The sequence below is a fragment of the Panicum virgatum genome, chromosome 8K (assembly GCF_016808335.1).
Source record: "Panicum virgatum strain AP13 chromosome 8K, P.virgatum_v5, whole genome shotgun sequence".
Lineage (NCBI taxonomy): Eukaryota > Viridiplantae > Streptophyta > Magnoliopsida > Poales > Poaceae > Panicum > Panicum virgatum.
The window spans coordinates 22,019,146-22,036,333 of record NC_053143.1 but is presented as its reverse complement, the minus strand read 5'-3'; positions in this window follow the sequence as shown (position 1 = coordinate 22,036,333).

The window sequence follows — 17,188 nt, the reverse complement described above, 5'->3', positions numbered from 1 at the left end:
CCAGAACTGAAGCTCCAAGAAACACACCTGTTTCATCCCTCGCTACAGCGGCCATAGCTGCTGTGTTAGAGTTCTTTGATAATGCGGCATCGACATTCAACTTTATCACTCCACGGGGTGGTGGGATCCATCGTGGCGCTTGGGTCCTCGCCTCCCCCTCTGTCTTCTTGCTTTTCTTAGAAGATATCACTATTTCCAAGTCCAATTTGAATCTTTCGATAAAACTGTGCCTAGACAGCGGACTTTGGAAAAAATCATCATGAATGGCTTTCCTTCTTGCATACCAAATCGCCCACAACGAGACTATCAGCCGCACAAACTCCTCGTGCCGGAGGATTACCACTGCTTCATGTAGCCATCCACATGAATCTTCCTGCTGAGATTGACTGATGAAATCCAGCAACACCTCACCCTGTAAGGCTCAAACATATCTAGCCAAGTTACATTCCAGCAAAGCATGCCTCCAAGAATCTTGCCGCCCACCGATGGAGCAGTTGCAATATGAAATGCGGAAATGTAAAGAGGGGATGTGAGGAAGCAACTCTTGACACAAGGATGTATCCCGTGGTATCAGTAGGCAAATGCCACCCCTAGTCCACGTTGTTGAAGCACTCAATCAAGAGTATCGCTTCTCGGCCACCAAGTCTTTTTCGGGGGCAACCTTGACTTTCCACCAAAGGCAATGCCACCAAGCTTACCCAAGTTCTCGATCACCTTGGTTCGGTTGTTCCAAACGGCCCCGATTATGGGGACAGCCATGCAACATCCCTTTATTTATTTTTTGATATTCTAAATATAAAAATTATAACTATTTCTGGAACTGGGTGCATAAACAATGAGCAACGAAGAGCAAAGTAGAAAAGATCATGTTGTTAGGAGGCAGCTCATGATTTGCAACCCTTTCTAGAAATTCTCATGGGGCCTATTCCAATTATTGTGTGTCCTTTGTTGCTAATCATTGATCATGCTTTTTTGTACGTAGTTATATGCCCCACCTTAACGGAATATTACGCTTTCAACCATTGAGTGTTTGCATCATATGACCTGTCTTTTTTAACCTGATAAAAACAATGGTGCATTGGAAAATCTTTTATGAGAATCACATCTCTTAAATTGCAAAGTTTTCAGATAATATTTAATTAATTTTCCAATTATTACATTTCAATCATTTGTATGAGCTCGATCCTATTAATTGTACCCATCTGTCATTATCATTTTATAAGTTAGAGTGATTCATTTATAGGACATAGCTAACGTACTTACAACGATATGTTACGCCGGCCATACGGCCGCTCCGTTTTAGGAAGTCCAATCACAATTTCCTATTTTTGATATTTTCTCACACCTCACAACCTCCGCATCGTGTAGAGAATAAATGATTTCAAACACAAAAGTCGTACTTTTAATATCGAGCGTCCAATTCAAATTCCGGTGATACAGCTTCACTCGTTTCAATAAGAGCATTAGAATAAGATCCCACACGTCACGTGTAACTCTTCTATTTATATTAGCTAATTGCGTGCAATCATCTTTGTATCATTCCTAGAATGAATTGTATGTATGGTTCTTCTGAATGACGGCATAGCAGTTTTTTTTTTGTAAACCATAATAATATAGACGCTCATAAACACGCACCACGCGCAGGCAGACGTCATAGCAATTTACTATATAAGCTCTATGATTGTTTGATCATTAAAGAATATGTGGGCGCGATGTTCTTGTGAATAAATGGGACCAGAAAATTCGCACTAATCTGATGAGAACAAATAATAAAGAGGTAGGTAAGGCATTCTCGGATACGCTGGCCTTAAACGTACCCTGATCAAACAATAGTTCATATATATGCGTACATGACTACGTAAGGCTGCATCTATATAACTTTGCTTTACTCGCACTGGCTATGATGTGATTACTTGCGCAAATGGCCAAAAGATAGGTTCATTAACCAGATGTGACATTTTCTAGTGGTAGCTTCACATTTTCCTTCCTTTGTGATGACTGGGCTTGTTTTACAATATATGCACATGTACCATTATAAAAGGAACTCATGATTTTTAATAAGGACTAATGCTTATCTATATCGTAATTAACTACTACTAGGAGCTATATATGAGCTGCTATTAGGCATCATGGCCGGCTCTAGCTACGACAATCCTTGGAGTTTGGCCACCCCACCTTACCATAATACCATCCAAGTATATATCCAAGTGCAGAGTTTGGTAAGGCCGGCGGATATAAATGCTATCATATCCTAATAGGATATGCTAAATTTTATATAAAATTTATAAATTTCAATTAAGATATAAATGCTATCATATCCTAAAATTTAAAAATTTTAGCCTATCGGGTCGGTAAGTTCGATTGGGGCGCGCACGTGAAGAATGGGTGGATGTCGATCAGGGGGCGGCGATGGATCGACGCAAGTGCAAGGTTCTAGCCGATGGTGACCGCCACGGTGGCGCGGGTCTAGACTCTACCTAGCTGGAGAGCAAGTGGCCGCCGGGCAACTTGCTGCTGCCCCGGGCCCCGGCAGCAAGCTGCTGCGTGCGCGTGCTCTCCGGCGGTTCGGGTTTGGCGCCGCCGCGGCACGGACTGATCCATCCGGCGGCCAACAGGTACGTCGTGGTCTAGGCTGCTACTTGCTAGCTAGCTGCCTCTTCAAGCAAAGGGCAGAACGCCTTGTGCTACCTGTGCAGGGACACCGGCCTCTAAAACCGATGCGAATGGATCGAAGTCAACGCCAAGCAGTGACCATGCATGGATTTGCCCTTGCTGTTGACTTTGCAGCTACAGCGCAATCGTCACACGCTAGCTGTTCAGTCAACCTCGCTCCTTCCTTCTATTGCTTCATCATTTTCCCCAGCGCATTTACTTGTCCCGTCGCGTGTTAGCGTGCACAGTATCAGATCATCATCTTCGGATGTGTAATCTTCTGGATAATAATAAACTTAACTTAAAGTTGCAGCCCTAGAGGTCAAGGACAACGACAAGTTTATGCGTCTAACATGAAGGCGCAATATAATTACAGTGTTTCCTTACTGCAAAAATACGAATAAAAAAATAAATAAAAGCATGTAGTACTGTCAAGTGTCAGCATGCATGCAGTAGCACACTGTCGCCATGCGCTGTTTAAAAATCTGCTCTTTCCGACGATCATGTATTCATGTCAACCGAACCAGATTAGGAGAATCTCTTCGCTTTGATTTAAGAGAAAAAAAAAGAAATAGCGGATGGCGATGGTGGTCTCTTTGGTTATTTAATAGCGTCTTTTGGTTGTCCAAACCTGAAATGGTCAAGATCACAAGGACCACCATCTGTTTCATAACTGCAAATTGTGATATCACTTTCGGCATCCTTAATCGTTGATCCAAAAAACTATGATCTCCCTCTACTTTTCCTTACAAGGCCTATATTAAGACAAAACATTTGATGCGACTGATACACAAACCTCCAACGAACACGCCTAACTGCTAATTAACATTTATCGCCTTTTTACAACGCCGAGTTTAGCCAAACTTTTAACCTATTCTTTACTTACTAGTACTAAATTTCAAGCCCCTCTAGACTTGTCATTGTTGAGAAAAAATAATGCTAAACGCTAACTTTGTTAACCTACTGTCCATCATAGTCATAATAGACCTTGTCAACAGATTGTGACCACTTCAAGAAAGCCAGATATCTTCAAGATGCTGGGAGACCATTATCGAAAAAAAAAATGCTGCGAGATCACAAAGTTTACGAATAATATTCTCAACTAAATTAAATTTACATGCTTTTGAAGGACATGCCAAGATATCATAAAGGCATAAAAGTCACCGATCCCAAGGATTATCACTAGCAACTTTTTATGGGTTTGTCAGCAGAAGAATAAATCGAAGAACATTCCATGGCTGGCAGGTGCGCGTGACTCGTCGAGCGAGCCGTCGCCGTCGGCGCTTGAGGATGAGGATGACGGAGGACGACGACGCGCATCGGCGAAGCTAGCTGGATGCATCCAGGATCTTTTGTACTGGAGCAAGTGGCTCACAGGGACAGTGGAAAAAGCTCTGCTTTCCCGGTAGCTGTGGCGAGAGGGAGGTTGCTTGCATATGGATTGCATGTCCGCGTCATTAGTGACACCATCTGCCTGCCCAGGGCACCAGCACCACCACCGGGAACAGGAGAAAAGCAATCCACAACCGCTGAAACTAAACGCGAAACGAAACCATCGGCAGCAGCAGCCGGCGAGATCCGGCCAGGTGCGCTGCATCTTGTTACACTGGCGCTAGCGGCCATCGACCTGGGTGCCGCGTGTCGCGCTCGAGCCCACCCACGCCACCACAGGCCGCCCGGCGAGTAGGAGGAGGTAGCAGCAGCCGGCCGCCCGGCCAGCGCAGGCATCACTCGTACGCCTCCCCCGAAGCAGAGTGCAGAGGCGGCCGTTTTGCTTATCCGGATTGAACCCCTCATGTCGCTGTCCAGCCCCACCGGCTACGACACAAAACCGGCCTGGGGTTTCGTTTCTTCTCGATGCTTCATCCAATCCAAAAGTGCCTGCGTGTTGCTTTTCATGTGCTTCCAGGAGCGTGCTCAGTTGGAAAAATACTGATCGGCCAGTGATCTGTGAGTGCTGCAGCCGCTTTCTATTCTCTCGCATGTTGGAATTTGGGCTAGGCTCATATAAATATTTCACAAATTCTATAATAAATTTCGAAGGCCCATGTAATTTGTAAAAAATGAGAATAGCTAACTTAAATAGTAATACTATTCTTGTCTCTCCAAGTTATTTATGTAGGACAGAAAAGAAGCTCCACATTTGCGTACTCGTTTGCCTCCCGAGGCATAGGTCGGGGTAAAGTGCGCGCTACGTCCACATGAATGGTTCGCTGAAATCCAGCTCGCCCGTTGCGGGGGCACAATTTTTTTGCTATTTTATTTTTTGGTTGCTTGGTCAATAAATTTAAGAGATATGAAAGGTCTGATCGGTTTTCTAATCTGATTACGGATCGGATCACGACGTGAGGTCGTGGGCACTCCAATGTGTACAATCTATCAGACTTTACCAAAATCAATCTAATCTAAGTTAAGATTTTGCCATTCTTCTCCATCCCGAGCGTCGTTGTGCACCTGCGAACGGGAGAGCAGGTCTCCAAAACCTCTCGCCTTTGGGATCCTGCGCCGGGAGAAGGCGAATAAGGTTTTAAGCGTCTCACGCGATTTCTCAAAGATCTTCGTCACGGCTCATCCTTCGTCCAAGTCTGGTGCTGCGGTGTATCGTCGTCTGCTGCACTCTGTCCGCAAGACTGTCTTCGTCCAGTCAGCGTCATTCGTCTTCCTGAAAGCCAAAACTCAGTACGTACAATGTTATTTGATCCATTTCTTAATCATGTTGTCTGAGATCATAATCCTGTTGCGTCTTGTTACTAGTATGATAGATCTGTTTATGCTAGATCTAGTCATGTTTATGATTTATTTATTTCAGAATTTAAACATACAACTGTATAATTATTCAACATCATAGATACTATAGCTGCAACCCACGACTGCACTTACGTACACACATAGTTATCTCATAAATAGACAAATATTTGAATGGAACGGAATAGAAGAGTTTTTGAAAGCAAAATAATGATGACTCCTTTGGTCTTCAATTCTATCCTGGAGAAGTTGGGTCTGCGGTAAGCGGCTTTGTGTGCACCGAGCGCCACATAGTTCTAATGTTAGTTTTGTTTCTTGTTGAGTTTGAGTGTTTTCTATTTTATATAATCTCTTATTTGTGAACTGTAGAACTATGCTTCCTCTTAAATGATTTGGTAGCTAGTGCTCATGCCAGATTCTTTAGAAAAAAAAATAAGTGCAGAAGACTCTGTAGTGTATATGTATAAGGGCGTCCGCAATATTAATAGCTAGTATTAGCTACGTAGTCTGTTGATGTGGAGGCGGGAGATAAAAAGTAAGACTATTTTATATTATTGGACTCATACATCTCTCTCACAGGTTCTTGGACTACGTAAAATAGATCATTTATTTGCTCGTCGCTAGTGATTACTTTCTCTCGTACTTTTCTATTGCCACATCAGATCTAACTAGCTAAATAGCTAGTCATTGCAGATGCCCTAAGATAGACTCTGCCGGGAACAAGAGCCAAAAACTACAAAAGCTAATTATAAACACATGAAATGCTTTCCAGACGCCTCCCCAACCATTGTAAAAATACTCAAACTACAATGCCTTGAACTTTTTTTTTTTGAAGTAAACCAGGAGCACTGGCAGATCGTTTAAGAAGGAGAGGCGCCGCATCGAGCCAGCTTCGAACCACGGCGGGCAGCGGCTCACCTGACCAACTGAGCCCCCGCTTTGTGGAGCGGCCCACAATTGGCCAACCATTTCCATCAACACAAACTCCATTTAAAGCATCGTGGTGTCTAGTCGGAAAGAAGTGGGCATGCCTGGTGGTACCACCTTCTCCCTGCGTCTGCGTGTTACGTGTTACGTGTTTTGCGCATGCTTGAAGTCGTCATCTCATCCGGATGAAATGCGTGCTCAACTTTTTACTTCGTGACGAATCTTGGATGTGGATATAAGGAGGGAGCCACAACGATGGATGGAGGTGATGCTTCCTTTTTTGTACTGCTTTGTCATCAAGATTGTGATTGGCTAAAGAATTTCCATAGACCCACTAAAAAACGAATTTCAACAGACCCATGTCATCTATTGGATCTAGATAGTAGTGGAACACGCTGATCGACCACCAGTCCAAAACCTAGAAAAATAGTACTTAGGCATGCATATATACACAAGTGAATATTCGGGTTCAATTAAACCAAAGAAATGCAACCAAACTAACTCCAGAAAAAAAACGGCCAAAATAGGCTAATTGAAACTTGAGGTTCCCTGAGATGAGTTGCTTTTCGGGTGGGAAGGCGTCTACATGGAGAGAGGTCTCCGGATAAAGCTCTGTCGAGACCCCTTCCGCCTCATCTTCCTCCCTCGCTCTCGTCTACTCCGCCCACCCGCTCTTGCCTTCCTCTGGCCCCGCCCCCGCCCCACCGCCGACCTCCCCCTCGCCAGTGTTGCCTCCGACGGCAGCGAGGACCGCCTCCTCTACCCTACCCCTGCCCTCCTTCTCGCCGCCATTGCTGACGTCCCCAACCTCGCCGCCGAGTTCCCCCACCGCCAGCCCCCGCCCAACCGCCGTCCTCCACCAGCCGGCTGGCGGCGCCATCGCCACCAACCACGCCGCCCATAACCTGGAACCACCCCAGGCTTGCCGCCGCCACCGGCGGCCATCACTCTATACCCGCCAGCAATGGAACCCCACACCCAATCCGGAAACCCAAACCTTAACCTGCCGGCCTCCACCGCCGCCCACTGCTCCGCCCACCTCCCGCCCGCGGCCCGCCTATTGCCGGAGTTCAAGAGGTCATAGGATTGCTTGTCGGAGAAGAAGAGAAGAAAGTAGCAAATCAATTTGTTACCTTCTTCTTCCACTTTGTTACCTTCCCTTCTCCTTTTATTTTTTGGTACTATAATGGGGAGGGGCTCTCGATTTAGCTTAAATCGATATGAGAGGCCTCTCAACATAGGATCACTACTAGAAAACACGCCATGGGAACCGGTTGGAAACACCCTTAGACACAGGTTTTCCAACCGGTTCCCGCAAACCGAGACCAATGGCCTCACCTTTAGACACCGGGTTTTTCAACCGGTGCCTTAGGCTTCCATTGGTACCGGTTGATAAGACAAACCGGTACCAAAGAGGCTGCCACGCTGACGCAAGGTGGCAGCCCCTTTGGTACCGGTTGGTCTTTCCAACCGGTACCAATGACTTTTTCCTTTTTTTTCAAATCCAGTTATGTTTGTTATATTTATTACTGTTTATTCTTTTATAATTGCTAAACGCACTCAAGCTCTACAGTACTATACATTCATTGGTCGTTCGTGCTCGTTTTCAGAGAATATTTGAAACTAACAAAAAGTGAAATGCGAGCATATAATTAAGCTAATTAGATGAACTAATATATTTACAAATTTACAAACATCAAGGCATAACGTTTAAAAATATTTACAAATGTACAAGTCATGTTTGTAGTCCAACTACTGGTCCCCTCAGGAGCTCGATGGAAGTCCTCTATGGATGTGACCGTCGTGCTAGAACACGCCTCTAGGATCTAAGATCTCGTTCAAAATGAATCCGGCGAGCTGCTCGCACACGGCGTTGATCCGATCAGTAGAGTAACATTCATCCCCCATTTGAGACATCTATCATTTAGGAAAAAAGGATTAACATCATGTTCGTTAGTACAATTATGAAAATATACTAGTGAACGGTTTGGACGTACTCTCGTGTCTTCATCAGTAGCCTTCTCGCATGGAGTCATGATGTGCAAGTAGTCGCATACATAGTACCCGCACCAATCAATTCCTTGTTGTTGTCTCGCACACTTAAGGAGAAACAAATAAATTACTCAATATAGAACAATTTGGGATTATATACTTAACTAGACAAATCTTTATGAATCAACATACTGGATAATCCATGTTAACGTTCAGTTCGAGCCTCCATTGACCACGTCCTTTGTTATTTTTCATAATTTTTTTCCAAACCCTGCGCTCAAAGTTAAGTTTGATATTCAGGAATTGTAATTAACAGAAAAAGGATTTGATTGTGCAAACTGAACTTACCTGTTCAAGGGGTCTAGGATATGTTGGATTGCGGACTTTGGATTTCTCATTGAGTCAAAGACTATAAGATTGCCGGTCTCTACGGAAAGTATGAGTAAAATCCAATGATAACTGCAGATATAGATATGATATATACATACATGCATTAGACGACTTAGTATTTATTTAGTAATATAATATAGGATTGAGTCGACCAAGGCTTACCCAAATTTGTATGGTATGAATATATACGATTTGTAATTTTGCCTAGTCAACGAATCGTACATGTTTTGGCACGTTTCCTTGTAATTTTCGTTGAGCACTTTCTGGTTGACTAGCAAAGGAGATATGAAACCGATCTGATGGTGCCATCCATGTTTTCGACTTCTTTGGGTCTCCTGTCTAAACGATACAATTGAAATTTTATAATGCACACATATAATTATGTTCTTGTTAACAAAAAGTATTAATGTAGAAGTAAGTGATACTTACAAAACCCAAATGGTGATGATAGAGGCGTCGAGGGCTTGTCAATGGTAAATGTGATATAAATTTTCGAAGTACACCCAGAAGTCGTCCTCCCCGCGGAAGAAATCATGGTCACGATACTTGACTCCAAATATTTTCCCTTCGTCATTCGACATTCGCAGGTACCATCTATGCAAATTGAACATCTGCGTGCCTAGACTTTTCTCCTCTTCCTCAGTGATAAAAGGTTTTCCATGCTGTAATGGAGTAAGAACGGGAGCGATAGAGATTTTCATCTCCACTTGCCCCGTTGCCTCCTCTAGCGTTAATCCAGTTTCAGAAAGAAATATCGCAGCCTGTAGGTCCGCCTGGAGTTGTACGTCTGTCGGGTGTAGGAGTGGCAACCCTGGCACCAGGAGGGGCTCGAGTTCTTTTTCTTGTGTGCCAAGCTGAGGAATGGTCTTGCCACATTTTTTCTTCAGATTTCTCACCTTGTGTGCCTTTGTTAGAGTACAATCATAGTCCGAGGGTAAGCTTTTAGGTTTTGGTGGGTTGTCTAGGTTTGCGAGAAGCTTTTTCCCTAGTTCTAGAGGTACCTTTTCCCTCAGCGGGGGGACTTTAGGCTTCAATTGTTCTTTTATATATCGAGCAGTCTCCTCTTCCAACTCCTCAGCGGTTTTCTCGTAGGTTAATTTTCTTTCGACCGTTTTATGCTTCTTCTTTGAGGGTCCAGCCGCTGGGAGGGATGCTGTCTTTTTCTTTTCTTTTTCTGGTGCAGGAGGAGTTGGAGTACTCGTGGCCCTTTGCGCCGGCGGAGACGGTGGTGAAAGAGGTGGTTGTGGGGACGGCGGTGAGGGAGGCCGCGGAGTCGGGCGATCGGTCTGCACCGGAGCCATTGTGCTTGCAGTAAGTTTGATGTCGGCCTTGCGCCATAGAACGACCCCGTGCAGTGTGTCTCCCAATATCTTCTCTCCATCCCCTCCAACGAAGTCGAGCTCAAGATCCTCATTGTTTCCAACTATCTGCTCGACTGTGACGGAGGTGTAGCCAGGGGGTATCGGCCTTCCATGAATTGTAGTAGAAAGATTCAGGGGCAGGGCTAACCGTATGTGACATGAATGGATATATTTCTTGCTCGCACATGAAGCTCGCACGGTGTCGGCATGGTGACATCATCCACTGGATACCTCTGGTCATCTACCGCCGTTGGCTCAATCTGGGGTTACTGTTCCGCTTGTACGTCGGGCGCCACCGTGGATGCACAGCTACTGTGTCGCTGAGAGGCCGAGCTTATCACAACCTTTGGCTCAGAGCTAGCTGCACTGCCTCATTGACCTTGGCGTCCATCTGAGATTCCAAGGACGCATACTTCATGTTCATCTCTTCTTGTATGGCACGAAATTTCTCTTCCTGTTCGGCTTTGCTCTTTTGGTGAGTCTTGTAAGAGGAATCTCCGGCCCAAGCAATTTCCCAAGGGACCACGCCGATGCCGCGGGCTCGTCCATGGTGTTCCGGATTCTTTAATGCCCTTGTCAGCTCATCATTCTCCCTTTGAGGCTGGAATGTTCCTTGTTGGGTCTCATCTATTGCAGCGACTAGATCACGGGACACTTCTTGCATATGCTCGGGCACGACCAAACTTCCATCCAACTAGTTTAGTGTCACGCCATTAGCAAATAACCACCACTTGGATCTATCCGGCCAATCCCAAGTCGTGGGCCTGATGCCTCTATCCATAAGGTCCTGCTCCATCTTCTGACATTTTGTAACTGACTTCTTGTACCCGGCAGCCCCAAGGTGGTGGCTGTACTTCTTATTTGCTGCATTCAGAGAGTGAGTCAGTGTGTGTGGGTGTGTTAGTGGGAGTGTGTATGTGTGTGTGTGTTAGTGGGAGTGTGTGTGTGTGTCGTGGAACGGGGTCGAGGAACCGGGTCGAGGAACGGTGTTGAGGGTTGAGGGTCGAGGTCTAGGGTTGAGGGTCGAGATCGAGAGTCGAGGGACGGGGTTGAGAGTCAGGGTCGAGGGTTGAGAGTCGAGGGACGGCGAATGCATGAGTGAGTTAGAGAGCGAATATGAACGGGTTCGAGCTCGAGAATTAATTTAAATCAATCAAAATTACAAATGCAATACATGTAATCAAGAATTGTACATAAAATTATTGCTCGTTGTCGTTACTCGTCATTACTCGTCGTCGTCATTACTCATTGTCGTCGTCTTTACTTGTCGTCGTCATTACATTATACAGTGAAATACATGTCGTCGTCGTCTAACCATTAAATAAAATCTTTGAATGACACAATTATACAATACATAAGACATAATAATTGAAATTCTCTCTAAATTCTCTTCATTTCCTTCTATATATGAAATAACTAAATTCTAGATAATATCAAATAATGGCAAAAAAAATAATGACTACATTCTCTCTAACTAAATTCTCTCCGTTTCCTTCTCTAACTAAATTCACTAACTAATGTATATAGTATATATTAACATGCGATACAAGTACTACATGATAAATCATTTAGGTGCATAACTAATCATTTTAATTGCATAATAAATTAAATAATTAGTTATGCACCTACATAATATTTATACATGTACATAAATGATAAGAAATACTACTTAGGAATAATTAACTCAACTAGAAAAAACAAACTAAACATAAAGTTTAAATATCAAAATTGGTAATTTATATTAAATTTTCTAAACCCTAGAGATGAGAATTTATATTCTTGGTAATGTATTCCATAATTGCAATCTAAAAGTTATTAGGAAATTACATAAAAAAATCAAAATTTGTTAATTAAATTTTTAAACTAAATGTTAAATTATCTAAATATCTAATTCTCATGAGAAAAAATCGAAATTTGTAAACTAAATGCTAAATTACCTAAAAATCTAATTCACATGAGAAAAAAACTAAATTTGTAAACTAAATGGTAAATTACCTAAAAAATTAAAGAAAAAAAATCATCTCGGCGCCGCCGGCCGGGCAGAGCAGGGCCAATGCAAGGCCGGCCGGCGGGCAGAGCAGGGGCGGCACTGGCATGAGGCGACATACTGCAGGGAATGTGGAGCGTGGGCGACGTATGGTGCGGCCTAGAGATGAAGCGGCGGCGGCGGCGACGTGGGCCGCTGGAGTCGGCGTGGGGACGGGGGCGCTGGAGTCGGCGGCGGCCGGGGGCGCTGGAGTCGGCGTGGGGATGATCACGGCGTGCTAGCGTCGGCATGGGACGTCGGTGTGGTGCACCGGGGGCCGCAGTCGACGACGACGACGGAGGGGGCGGCGTGGCCACGGAGGAGGGAGCGCGGGCATGGGCGCGGGCCACTGGACGAAGGAGACCGGCGACGCAGGCCTCGTGAAGGAGTTGGTGGCGGCGCGCAGCGGGGCGGGTGTAGGCCGGGGCGGCGGACGATCGGAGAGGCGGTGGAGAGGCGCCGCAATTGCGAGGAGGGGAGGAAGTGGAGGAAGAAGAACAGGGGTTCTAGTTATATAGGAAGGGACTAAGGTACCGGGTGAAAAACAAAACCGGTACCTAAGACCAGCCAAAGGTACCAGTTCCTGATCCACCCGGTACCCTTGGCCAGCTAAAGGGACCGGGTCGCATCCCACCCGGTGCCTTAGGTCCCAACGGGCGGGAAATGAAAAGCCCCTAAGGTACCGGGTGGCTTAGGGAAACCGGTACCTAAGGCTTTTTAAACTTTGCTTTTCTTGCTTTCTTTTCCCTCTTTGAAATGAATTCCTCATTAGCTCACTGGTAACGCGCGGTTATTTGGGCGCCGCGGCCACTGTTCGACTCCCGCGCGATGGCCCACGTTTTTTTAAACCAAATTACCTTAAGGCACCGGGTGGACTTTCCAACCGGTACCAAAGGTTACCTTTTGGTACCGGTTGGATAATCCACCCGGTACCTTAATCTTGCATTTTTTTTCCTATAAATCTGTTAATTGGCTGATAATTCATAATAAATCTGATAATTGCATAATAAATCTGATATCTGTTTAGAAAATCAGTTAATTGCATAATAACTAAAATAATTGACTAATAAATCTATTAACTGCATAATAAATCATTTAATTGGCTAATAAATCTGATAAATGCTTAATAAATTATTTACAAACAAATCAGTTAATTGCCTAGAAAATCATTTAGTTCCCCAATAAATATGTTAATTGTGTAGTAAATCATTTAATCGTCTAATAAATTAGTTAATTGAATAATAAATCTGATAATTGCCTAGAAAATCATTTAATTGCCCAATAAATTTGATAATGTTCATAGAAACTATTACAAGAGATAATCATTCAACTAATGGAATATTAATGATGGTTCGCTTTACAATCGTCCCTTCATTGTGATCATGTCGTGCGTAGGGAGCCTCCTCTTGGGCTAAAAGAATACTTGTGTCAACCTCCACTGCGAACGGAGTCATGTCTTCGACCTTGTTGTATTCTTCTTCATCTATGACATCGTCGACTCCCACAATTTTTCTTTTGCCTGCCAGAACTATGTGGCGCTTTGGCTCATCTCCCGCACCTACAAAACTTGATTTATTTCTAGACTTGTTCTTTTTTGATTTGCTAGTCATGTCCTGCACATAGAAAACTTGAGTGACATCTTTAGCTAGGACGAATGGTTCGTCTCGATAGCCAAGCTCTTTGAGGTCTACCGTTGTCATTCCGTACTCGTCGATATCGACACCTTTTCCTGTGAGTTTAACCCATTGACAACGAAATAGAGGTATCTTCAACGGCCCATAGTCGAGTTCCCAGATCTCTTCAATGTAACCAAAATATGAGTTCATTTGGCCACTAGAGTCGGTGGCATCTATACGGACACCACTATTTTGATTGGTGCTCTTGTTATCTTGGGCTCTTGTATAAAATATGTAACCATTAATTTCATATCCTTGGTACATCAGGATTGAATTTGCCGGACCCCTGGCCAGCCAAGCTAGCTGCTCATGAATTTGATCGTTGGCCATGACTTCCTTCTGCAACTAGGTGGCGAATGTATTGTTATGATGTTTTGTAATCCATGTCTCAGACTTCAAAGGGTATATGCTTCGCACAATTTGCATGTGCTCCTCCATGTATGGAGCCACCAAGGCTAATTGTTGCAAAACTGTGAGATATGCTTTGCTCAACGTGGCATGATATGTGGCATTTACTGATTTTCTTTCAAGTGTGCCCTTTCCAATCAGCCGCTCCTCATGACGTGATACTGGAATCCTAATTGGGCAGAGTTCTTCAACATAGTCAACACAAAACTCAATGACCTCCTCTGTGACGTAACCATTCACAATGCTTCCTTCTGGACGAGCGCGATTACGAACGTATTTCTTTAGGACTGCAAAGTATCGTTCAAAAGGGAACATATTATGAAGGAAAACAGGACCGAGAATACCAATCTCTTTGACCAGGTGAACTAGAAGATGCGTCATAATATTGAAGAATGATAGAGGAAATATCATTTCAAGACTGACTAAACTTTGGACAACATCCTCTTGTAGCCTGCTTAAACTCGATGGATCGATTGCGTTCTGAGAAATTGTGTTGAGAAAGGCGCATAGCTTTATAATTGTTGCTCGAACATTAGCTGGTAGAATACCTCTAAGTGCAACTAGAATCAATTGCATCATCAACACGTGACAGTCATGGGACTTTACGTGTGCGAATTTCTTCTCTTTCAAGTTCAGTAGGCTCTTTATATTCGAAGAGTAGCCTGATGGGACCTTGATACTGTTCAAACAGTCGAACATACTTTGCTTCTCTTCCTTACTAAGAGTGTAGCATGCAGGGCCTAGATAATGACGTTCTTTATCCCTTTTTTCTGGATGTAGGGCGGCCCGTTATTTCATACATTGAAGATCATGCCGCGCTTCCAATGTATTCTTTGGCTTACCGTAGACACCAAGGAAATCTAGAAGGTTCACACAAAGATTTTTTGTTAGGTGCATCACATCAATTGCGTGGCGGACATCTAAGACTTCCCAATAAGGTAACTCCCAAAAAATACTCTTCTTCTTCCACATAGGTGCACGTCCGTCATCACACTGCACTGATCTGCTGCCGGGTCCTTTTCCAAATACTACTTTTATATCTTTGACCATTTCAAACACCATTTTCCGACAACGGTGCCTAGGCTTGGTACGATGATCTGCCTTTCCATCGTAGTGAGCATGCCTCCTCCTTAATGGGTGCTTGATTGGAAGAAATCGACGATGACCCATATACACGATCTTCCTACAGTGCTTGAGGTATGTGCTGTCGGTTTCTTCTAAACAATGGGTGCATGCCCTATAACCCTTATTGGATTGTCCGGAGAGGTTACTTAGTGCTGGCCAATCGTTGGTGGTTACGAAAAGGAATGCACGAAGGTTAAAATGATCCTCTGCGTGCGCATCCCACATACGAACACCCTCCTCTTTCCACAACAATAGAAGATCCTCAATCAGTGGTTTCAGATACACATCTATATCGTTACCGGGTTGCTTCGGGACGGGGATAAGCACCGGCATCATAATGAATTTCCGCTTCATACACAACTAGGGAGGAAGGTTGTATACACAGAGTGTCACATGGCAGGTACTATGGCCACTGCTCTGCTCACCGAAAGGATTCATGACATCCGTACTTAAGCCGAACCTTATATTCCTCGCATCATTTGTAAATGTTGGGAATGTTCTATCCACTTTTCTCCACTGCGACCCATCAGCGGGGTGTCTCAACATATTGTCTTGCTTACGTTCTTCTTTGTGCCATCGCATCAATTTAGCATTCGTTTTGTTCATGAACAAACGTTTCAGACGTGGTATTAGAGGGAAATACCACATCACCTTGGCAGGCACCCTCTTCTTGACACGCATCCCCTCAACGTCGCCTGGATCATCTCGAGGGATCTTATACCGGCATGCGTTGCATATAGGGCATGAATCCAAATTTTCATACTCACCTCGATATAGGATGCAGTCATTAGGACAAGCATGTATCTTCTGTGCCTCTAATCCTAAAGGACAAACAACTTTTTTTGTCTCGTATGTTGTCGCCGGCAAGGTGTTACCCTCAGGGAGTAAGTTTTTTATAAGTTTCAGCAACTCCTCGAATCCCTTGTCAGACAAACCATTTGATGTCTTCCATTGCAACAATTCTAATGTCGTACCCAACTTCTTTTGGTCTTGTTTGCAATCAGGGTACAACAATGTTCTGTAGTCCTCCAATATACGCTTCAGATCTCTTGATTCCTTTTCTGTTTCGCAACCTTCCTCAATTTCGCGCAGCATCTGACCAAGATCATCTTCTACAACGTATCCTTCAGTATCTTCTTCAGACTCACCCATTGCAGTGTCATTGAAAAAAACATTATAATTAGCTGCAAAGTCAGGAATCCTGTCCTCTTCTTCTACATTATTATCCAGCATAATTCCTCTTTCGCCATGCTTGGTCCAAACATAGTAGTTCGGCATGAAACCACTATTGAACAAGTGACTGTGGATGGTTCTTGATGATGAGTAATCCTTCTCATTCTTACAGAATTTGCATGGACAACGAACGAAACCGCCATACTTGTGTTTCTCGGCCGCTTCTATGAATTCATGCACGCCATCAATGAACTACTTTGAACGCCGGTCGGCCATATACATCCATTGCCGACTCATCTGGGTCCACAATACATTTATATACATCATTGTAGTGTACAAATAGTTCATTCATACTACTAATTTATAACTAATATTGAATACGTTATTAATAAAACTGAACTACAAAATTATAATGATGCATATGGCCTTCTGACTGCATGACTGTGTAAAAACTTTGTTTCTCTATATGGAACTTTATATTTTTGTACAAGAAACGACGCATGTGGCCTTCTGGCCTAGCTGAGCTGCGGGTCTCGAATTGGCGCAGCATGCATCTCGAATGTGGAATCTTGTAAAGTTTTGGAATTTTGAAGGGAACTAAATAAAGGACCCTTGCATATGTAATTGATAATATTTCCATACAAAATTTGAATTCAAATATATAATTGATAATGTATATAACTATAATGAATAGATACTATTCACTTATCAAA